Raw genomic sequence first — 10,669 nt, forward strand, 5'->3', positions numbered from 1 at the left:
CCTGGTGTCTGACGTCTGATCCAAGGGTTCAAGGGGTCACGGAGACCTCTAATCTATCACAATATATATATATATATATATATTATATATACATATACACACATACATACACACACACATATACATATATACATATACACATACATACATAGTGTGTTGTGACCCCGCCTGTGATTGGTGCTTTGACTGATGCCCAGATCCCACAGTATCTCCCCTTAGGAGAGGCGTTAGGCAAGTGTAATTGAATAGTGGTGCTGCAAGTTTAGCTTTACACCTGTTTTTAAGGCTTACTGACTGAAAGGGGCTTTCATGAAAAAACTTAGGGCTTTGCTACAGGATACACCCTCCACAAGTTAAGGAAGTAAAAATAAAGGTATATATTTCTGTTTTATTTAAACCTTTTAAGTTTGTATGCAGGCGGCATGGTGGCGCAGTGAAAGGTGCCAGTTAGGAGACCCGGGTTCCCTTCCCTGCGTGGAGTTTGAATGTTCTCCCCGTGTCTGTCTGGGTTTCCTCTGGGTACTCCGGTTTCCACCCACAGTCCAAAGACATGCAGGTTAGGTGCATTGGCGATTCTAAATTGTCCCTGGTGTGTGGATGTGTGTGGGTGTGTGCGCCCTGCGGTGGGCTGGCACCTTGCCCGGGGTTTGTTTCCTGCCTTGTGCCCTGTGTTGGCAGGGATTTGCTCCTGTATTCAGGATATAGCAGGTTGGATAATGGATGGATGGACATTTGTATGCATAGCCCCATTTGCCCGTTTTCATTTTTTTTCTTTCTTCAGTAATATTTGAGCAAACCCGGAGCTTGTTAGTTCAAATCCTGGTACTGACACCACTCTGTGACCCTGAGGAAGTCACTTCACCTCCCTGTGCTGCAAAAAACAAAAGTAATGTAACAAATTGTACCTCAGATGTTGCAAGTTGCTGGAATAAAGGCATAAGTCAAATAGATAAATATGTATTATACACATAGGAAGTATTAATTTATTTTCAGTTAAGTCATCTGCAGCAAACCTTTATAAATGAGGGTTTCTCCTTTTTAGATAGTGCAAAACTGTTTCTTCTTCATTGAGGTTTTCTCTTGGAGAGCTTTTTTCATTTCATTGAAAATTAAAGCAGCAGCTGCCAAAATATGTAGCTTTCTTATTAATTTTTCAACATTGTGTAAAATAACTTTATAAAGTAACATAAAAGGTTTAAATACTGGTTATCCTTTTACACTAAAATATTACTAAAGAGATACAAAAAAAGTAAAATGCATATGTTCTTTTGCTTTAAGGAGATTAAATATTACTGAAGAAAGAAAAAAACAAAACTAAAACAGCCAAATGGGGCTATGCATACGAACTTAAAAGGTTTAAATAAAACAGAAATATATACCTTTATTTTTACTTCCTTAACTTGTGGAGGGTGTATCCTTTTTCGTGAAAGCTCGTTTCAGTCAATAAGTCTTAAAAACAGGTGTAAATATATTGACAATAAGCTACGCAAACCCACCAAGACATGGAATCGTTTAAATCAAGGCGCTGCGCTACCTTCTTCCAGATCAGCCCCAAGGCGTTCATATTTTTCCAAAGCAGTTCTGTTCTCCATCGGCATCTGTAGCTGAGTCGAAAAACACCATCCCATACTATTAGTTAACGATTAACACATTTCTATATGTATTGTAAGCATACAATACAACTGATAATATGTTGCGCTTATTTATCTTATTTTTGCGCATTTAACGGTTGAAATCCAACGTGGTTTGTGCCCTTCAGAATGAAAACAGTTTGCATTTACCTTTTTAATAAAAGGCGAGCTTTTAAGCCTGAGAAATCACCCCGTAAATGCACACGTTTAATTGCACATGTGTTAATATGTATGCTTACACACTGTTTCTTCTTCATTGAGGTTTTCTCTAGCATGTAGATCGGGGTAATTACATTCACGGCATTCGTAGACTGAATCACAATCTGATTGTATGGGTGGTTACCTACCAGGTAACGCTTATGGTTGGCCAGCAAGTCCGCTAACATCAGCCACGGTGCCTTCAGTTGTGAGAAGCAGATCATAGAATGGTTGAAAATAGTGTACTGTCAAATAATGCAAAGAGTACACGACACGTGTTTCGCCCTAATTCTTGGCTCATCAGGCGTACACACTCACTGCACTCGCTTACGGGAATTAAACCTCGGACGTCAGCGCTAGAGGCGAAGCCCCTAACATTGCGCCACGGCGTGTGGTTCGTTTATTTGACAGCATGTAGATCGGGGTAATTACATTCACGGCATTCGTAGTCTGAATCACAATCTGATTGTATGGGTGGTTACCTACCAGGTAACGCTTATGATTGGCCAGCAAGTCAGCTAACATCAGCCACGGTGCCTTCAGTTGTGAGAAGCAGATCATAGAATGGTTGAAAATAGTTTACTGTCAAATAATGCAAAGAGTACGCGACACGTGTTTCACCCTAATTCTTGGCTCATCAGGCGTACACACTCACTGCACTCCCTTACGGGAATCGAACCTCGGACGTCAGCGCTAGAGGGGCTTCGCAGCGGTGAAGTATTGCTTTTAAATTTTAATTAAGAAGAAAAGAAAACCTTTTTAAATTGAGGGAAAATATACCAATAACAATTTGTTAAGGATCTGTTTTTTTGTGAAGCTGCCTTTACACAGCCTGTCCGCTGTTTTATAAACGAACGCCATATAAGGCCGTCCTTTCTCCTTCACAGTCAGTTCACGTGATTACGTGGGAGGCGTGATGACGCGATACGCAACCCCCGCAACCCCGCCTCCCACGGCCAGCGAGCTGCAGTCCATTACTGTATATGGACAAAAAAGAGGTTCCAGTTATGACCGTTACGCTTTGAATTTTGAAATGAAACCTGCCTAACTTTTGTAAGTAAGCTGTAAGGAATGAGCCTGCCAAATTTCAGCCTTCCACCTACATGGGAAGTTGGAGAATTAGTAGTGAGTGAGTGAGTGAGTGAGGGCTTTGCCTTTTATTAGTATAGATGAAACAGTAATAAACCTACCATATAAAGAATACCTTTAATTGCAGAAGTTGAACACCATTTGCATTCCCTGTGTAACTTAACTTAGGGACAAACGTTACTGAAGCTAGAAAGTTGCAAGCAAAAAAAGATAAAATAGAAAATAATGAAGAAATCTGTACTACTTCCGACCCTTTAATATAACCTCCATATGAATGTATTATATTAAGCCTGCAAAAATTTAATGAGTTTTACATTAAATTACATACTGTAATATAATACTGAATTTATATTACAGCTCTGTTAGTTGAGGTTCATTCATAAAAGGTGAAATGTTAGCTCTTTTTAAAGAGAATATATCTGTATCAGCGCAGGAAAAATAACTGTCAGGATTAGCTCCTCTGGAAATTCTGTAATTAAATTCTATGGCTTAAACCAAATAAAGCAAACTTTGCTGCTGTGTATTTAGTTGTAGAAAAGTATTCTCAAATTTTTCACAGACACACACAACAGTTTGGTGTTTGGCTGCCTGAGCCTGAGCCTGTCTGCCACTGGATAACATTTAGATGAAAAGGAAGAGTATGGAAACCAGCAAGCAGGTGGGTGGGGAGGGGCTGAAGCTAACCTCAGTGCCAGGTCTATCATTTATATAGTTTATTTACATAATAACAAGTACTAGTAGTTAGTCTCACACACACAAAAAAAACATCCAACAGTAAACCCTTAATTCAGCCTAAAACAAAAACTTGTAGAAATATGAAATCTGCACTAAAAGCTTGCAAGTCAACATACTGTAATGCAGTGATTCCCAAGTTGAGTCACCAATGTGACCTCAGGTTTTCATATCAACTAACTTTACTTTTAGCTGGACTCCTAATTTAATTAAACAAGCTGTTATTTCTGTGTTTACAGAAATGACAAATATGAATTTCTACATTTTATTAGTTAAGCACTTCTGTATGTTACATGGAGATACTTTAATATTTTTATCTTTAAGATTTTCATCATTCTCATCATGATTTCCATTACAATTTTCCAGATACCCTCACCATTATTTACTATTGAGCACACTAGTGAGTCTGATACTCAAGCGACTGCAGCCTTTTACCGCTCTGTATTGTCAGCCCTAGTGTCTAAATTATTCATTGTTAGCAGTCATGGTTAGAATGCAATTAAGGGAGCATAAAAAGACGATTAAATGGCAAAAAAGAAATACTGTAAGTGCTATGGCAAAAATTCTGATGTTTCTATATTATGAAATGTAATACTCACATTACTTTGCCTTTTTGAATGCAGAATAATAGAAAAAAGACTAGCTAATTTAAAAATAAAATCAATTCATGGTAAAATGACTGACTGTTGTGATGTGATATTTTGCATACAAGTTGATAAATATTTTGTATGTCTTTATTTGTAACTTAGGAAAAACTAAGTCAGGAAAGTGAATTTTATGACAGAGTTGGGGGAAGTGCCTGAAACAAATTTGGTAAGTGTTTCTCTGAAGTCTGTCAACCCCCATAGGAAAGCCAGGCTGCCTAACTGCCAAGTTTTACCTTAACATATGGTTTTGGGGGATGGCAGGTGTGAAGGTGTTCTATCACCCCATTGGTCTGAAGTATGGCTGTTTGGAACTGGCTTGTATCAGAAGGCTTTAAGTACTACGATGCTCTATTGGCTCTAGGGGTTATACAGAAGATCTATAAATTTGCTCACTCCCTCACTCTCTCTCTCTTACCCAACTGATGCAGGAACTGAAAAGGACAACACAATGAAGAACACAACTCGGCAGCCATATTGAGACAGGCCATGTGGCCTGTTCTGAAGAAAGCTGACCACAAATGATGCCTTAACTAGAGACATTTTTAAGGAACTAACAAGTCTGTGTGCAACCTGAAACTACAAATCACCATTTAATCAGGTTGTATGGTTGCCAATTTTCAAATGTACTTTGCATATTGTTATTATTTATGAATATTATCAATAATACATTGTTTAAATTGTAACTTAACTCCTGCTTGTCTTTTACTACACCTAATTGCCTGAGGTTATAGATGTAGGAGGGAAAGTGGGGAGAAGTTATATACTATAATACCTTATAAACAATGGTAAGTCTGGGAGATTTGAAGCATTCTGACAAAGGTTACATATTAATAATACAAAAGGGGAAAGTAGAACAGTATATTACTCTACCAAGACAAAGCAATAAAAATGTATTATCATAATATTTCCCTCTACTTACCCTTACCTGTTCTCCCTCAAGGGTAAGTGTTCTTGTCAAGTTCGTTATTGGGTTGGTCTACTGTTGCACTGTAAGATGAACATACACATACATAGCTATACACATACACACAGACCCTAACCACAACAGTGCCCCATGAATGACACACACACACACGCTGATTAACCTTTAGCACTTTAAACCACACAAGTGCTTTAGGAATAACACAGCCTGTCACTCAGCACTTCAAGAGACTTACTTATTATCGGCACAAACAACATACAATGTTTTAATGATATCTCAGACCTAAATATTACTTTTGGTCTACAAGAATACATTTAATCATACAAAAACTCAGGACTCTTGACTATAGGCCATTTATCAGCCAAGAATACCTTCTTTACGTACTGTTCCCTACTATTGAGTGGAGCTCTCGCTCGCAGCCAAAATAAACCTTGCAGCACAGAGGTAATGGCAAACCTCTGGCTGCACTAGGTGCTCAAAGAAATCTAACTTATTACTTCAATCGCTCTATAGACATTAAGACAAAGCATAGAAAGTTAAAAGCAGCATGGTATTTATTACAAGAATAATAATAATACCACTGGAACAAAGAATAATAGAAAATAGGTACTGACAGGAAAGTCTGGATATATATAGTCTTTAGAAAAAGCTTACGAAAAAGTTACAGATGACAAGCATGAATGTCGCAGGGCGGCATTTGATTTAGCAATCGACATTCATGAAAATGCTGTCTTCTCTGACATCGCTCTTCAGTCGTCGCTGTTTCTCTTCTTCTTCTGACATTGCTTTCAAAATGAGACATATTTATTATAAAGTTTCATGCCGTGGTTTCACAACACATGATAGTTGCATGCACCTGATTGTCTGGCTGTCAATATGATGGATGAATTTTGCTCAAACTCTTTAATCTATCTTTTCCCAGATAATAAATTTTTTTGATATTGCCTCATGTCCTCCTTTCTCAGACTGTAAACCAAATTGTTGTCCCAGATGTCCATCCATATTGTAATCAATAGCCTGAGGCATGGCTTAGTCTACCTTTCCCAGGCTGTACTACCAATTTACCACTATGCTGTGAACAACGGTTATAAAAGTGAGGTGTAAGGGAAGAGGATATGCCTTTTTATTATAATGCCTCCTACATCTGAATTAATCTTTTTGGAATTGAGCAAAATATAATAATAAAAATATAAAGAATAATTTGTAGATTTTATACACCATAAAACTGACTGATTGTGAAACAGGTTGGAATGAAAACCTGCAGTCACAGTGGTGCTCCAGGGCTGAATTTGGAAAACACTGATGTAATGTACTTAGATTTAAAAGTGAAAATATCAGTACTATTTTAAAAAGAGTCTTTAGCAAAAGAAAAATACATACCTAGATTTTATATAAGATCAAAGAGATTCACATTACATGGGGGAAACGGTCAAGAATGCCCATTTCTCCATCTGTCTGCAATTTTATTGAGCCTCTTGTTTGGCAATATGGGAAAATATAAATTTAAGGGAATCAAGATTTCTTTCACACAACACAAATATGAGCTTATTTACAGACAATGTATTATTTACCTGTCTAAATGTTTAAAGGAAGTAATCAAGATTATCAGTTAATTTCCAGAAATATCTAAAATCTTCATTAACTAAATTAAATGCAGAAGTTAATCTGTATCTGGTGATAAATGGACTGCTACACTGTAAAAACTACCCTTCATTTTTAACGTTAGCAATATTATATATCTAGGCATCAATATTTCTCTTGAGCTGTTAAACTAGCCAGTTAATTTTGATCCATTGCAAAAAATAAAACAATGACTTATCCCATTTGATGAATCTACCTAATTGCCTAATTAGAAGAATTGTTTAAAGTGATGAACTGCTTAAAAAAATATTCAAAATTTTATGTAGTAAAATACATCAAACTTTCATAAACAAACATTTCAAGCCAGCCATACGAGAAACACATGAACAGATCTGAAACCTAAGAGTAAGATTTGTGCTATATAGCAACAATAGCAAGAACACTTAGAAATTATGATAAATCTAGCGTACCTTAGAAAAAGCATTCAGACTGTTTGTCTTTTCTCAGACTTAATAGTTGATATTGCTGCAAAATATTTAAATGTGGGGATTGAATACTAACATAAACAGCTTAATTTTTTTTCTATTTGCGATCATTTTCCCTACATAAAACAATGTCAAATAAAAATAACTGAGTTTTGCTGCTTTGAAATAAAAATATCACTTCTAACTTCAGTGTAGGATTTGTTGTCTGATAAAATTAGACAATTGATCAAAGGTCTAAATAGCTTTACAAGACAAATGTATATAGGAATATGTGTTTCCCTGTAACTGTAATAAATCATTTCTTGATCTGTGTGCTTATGCTTAAGGCAAAGCATATAATCAGATTTTCTACACATTATGAAATAAACTAAAAGTTACATTTTAAGGTAAATTCCACCATAGGAATTACATGCTATACAGGTTCAAGCAAGTTTAGAAATGTACAGATAAATGTTTCAAAGCACCTATTGTCACTGATGTATATGCTTAAATATATTAAATTTTTACTGTGGAAACTATCACAATGCATGAATGACTGATTCTGTTTACTCAACAGCTCACAAGATCTTATATTTTTACATGTCACAAAAGCAGCTACATATAAGGGATTTGTGTGATAAATGTTCCATGTACATTAAAGTATTATGATGGCATGATAGACCACTCCAGAGAGTCTTTCAAATATGAAGAAACAGTGCGGCCAGAGCTAAAAAACATCTAATGACCAATTAAACGCTCTTGATCAGTGAGGCTGGGTGCTTTTAATACACATATACTTTGCTTACATACACACATATTTACATTTTAGTAATATATTGTAATCTATTACAAAACTAATGACTTAATAACTAAAAAGCACAAGCAGAGGAATCCTTCTATGCCACTGTAAAAATCTGAGGATTGCAAATGAAGGAGATTAGAAAGAATAAAAGGTTTTAACAGGTGCAGTGTTGATCAACAGAATATGTATTCCATGATTAGCATTTGACAGAAGATGATGAACAGATATAATGTTGGGCTAATAATATATTTATATTTTAGGCCTGCTCCCTTTACAACAAATACATTAAAAGGGCCAAGATGCTAAATAAAAAGACTATGTCCAAGTACGTAAAAGATACTAATCAATTCCATGCACCTAACAGACCTTATCACTTATCAAACTTGTGTACTAAATTAATTTTCTTTCAAATAATCAAGTAAAATATTCACAATGGAAACAAATTTTGTGAGAATGCAGCCATAATCAAATGCGGAGTCTAGATGAATCAGTAAGTGACATGAAAAGCAGCACCCTGAACCTATAGAGGATAATGGCTTAAAGTATTCTTCATAAGTAAGTCTGTTTACATTTAAGTAAAAACATCTTATGTAGTTTTAAATTGTGTCTGAAAATACATCTTTATAAACATCTTTATGATATTCTATTTTCGGCTTATGTACCTATGTTTATTGTTGAGTCAATTTTATCTAATTACTGCATTTTTAATCTCAGTTTTAAAACAATTAGGAATAAGAGAGGAGTGTATAGAAATAAAACATACACTGTATTTGCTGCTGAAACATTTTTAAAGCTACTACTGAGCAAGGCATTCACATCAAAGTGAATCTTTATTTGAAACAGACTTGTATTATCAGTAAGATTTCCAATACGAATTTACCAGAGTATAGCTGTGTCCATTACATCAAATTTACCAAATTATATTTAATCTACCAAATCTTTACCTTTAGCTAACAGCTAACATAATCCAATCCCACTCAAAAAGGGCTTATTTTATGGTAATGCCATATTATAGTTTACTATTACATTCACACTACTATTTTCTCTTCCTGTGCAGAAAAGCTGCCTTTGTCGCTCAAGAGTACAATCAAGACAGATGTTGCTTACATGTTCATTACACCTTAGAGACCTATGTTGGAGAAATTATACTAGTATTTCTGGTTTACTAGAGAGCACCATGGAATAAAATGACATATGTTTCCTCACCTGAAATCTTTTACATAATTTTCCATTCATGGACCACTGAGACATTAATATGATGCAGAAATGCCACATTTGCACTCCCAGTAAACTTGCAGACTGTTATTGTTCCCCTTCTCTGTTTTACCAATAGGCAGGAAACACTGCAGCCTACACAAAACTCCTAAATACACTGGAATACTATGAACTTTGTATAAGCCATTATAATCCTTGGAAAACTAAAGTCTTCATCTTTATCATCTCATGGTCTAATGTTATGAGACTGCAAGCTTTGTCTAAAAATATAACTACTAATAAAGTCTATCTATCTATCTATCTATCTATCTATCTATCTATCTATCTATCTATCTATCTATCTATCTATCTATCTATCTATCTATCTATCTATCTATCTATCTATCTATCTATCTATCTATCTATCTATCTATCGATCTACCTATCTATCTATCTATCGAGCCTGTGAACATTCTTTTTAAAAAAAGACACCACTGGAGTCAACATTCTGGCTGATGGACATTTCTAGGAATTGCTTTCATTTGATGTTCCTGGCTCTCCTTTATGATTTATAAGGTAATCCATTTAGACACCCTGTGTTGTTAAGATATAATATCTTATTAACTACTGATTTGTTTATATGACCATATGTTGCTTGAGAGAGAGAAAGAGATAGATGGGAAAAAAACGAAATACCATGTTATGAAATTGATTACAATGTAAGTTTGTTCTAGTTTTCAGGGAATCAATGAAAATGTCTAGTTGGATCAAACAAGACTTGCTCTGAGCAGTCAACTGTTGTTGCTGCTGGGGTGGAGCATTGACGTTATATATTGCCATGCCAATTCTTCTGAATCTACCTAGCTACAGCACATGTTTGTCTCTGCCTGGCTTACTTGCTCTACCAGATGTATCAAGTTGGCAGCGAGCATAAAGACTGGTACGTAATCTCTCTTAAAATCTTAGTTAAAAAATTATCTGCTCCACTAAGAACAGCCTGGCTACTTTTAGATTTTCTGTCTACACACCTCCAGTGGCAGGACTGCCTCCTGAGTCTGTCCTGTGGTCCTCAAGTATAAGCTAAAGTGTTTTAGCAGTTAGCCTCAACTTAAATTTGTAACCCTGATACATTTTGTTTAGTCCTTGCTCTTTGCCACCAGGTGTCTGATATTTTTACACGTCCTTCATTCTGTATCAAAATCTCTTCCTTTCCTTTTGTAAAATATTTATATTCCACAAAAAAATTCTGTCACTTGGTTTGAGCTCATGCAACTTTATAAGATTTAACAAAATTCCCCAGTGAATACTTGAGGATGGTACAAAATGTTTCCTCTCCAAATTAAATCATCAGGAATTTACAGCCTTGCTGACATCTATGAAAAAGGGACAGGTACTCATTTATTCAAACA

The 10,669-nt window shown here is 35.7% G+C and overlaps 1 protein-coding gene across 1 annotated transcript in view; it reads right to left on the reverse strand.

Moving 5' to 3' along the window:
- Positions 1-10,669, reverse strand: part of cdh13 (cadherin 13, H-cadherin (heart)) — a 1,360,987-nt gene that overhangs the window by 681,186 nt on the left and 669,132 nt on the right. The gene's annotated exons all lie outside the window — the stretch shown is intronic.

Source organism: Erpetoichthys calabaricus, chromosome 9 (assembly GCF_900747795.2).
Source record: "Erpetoichthys calabaricus chromosome 9, fErpCal1.3, whole genome shotgun sequence".
In the NCBI taxonomy this organism is placed as follows: domain Eukaryota; kingdom Metazoa; phylum Chordata; class Cladistia; order Polypteriformes; family Polypteridae; genus Erpetoichthys; species Erpetoichthys calabaricus.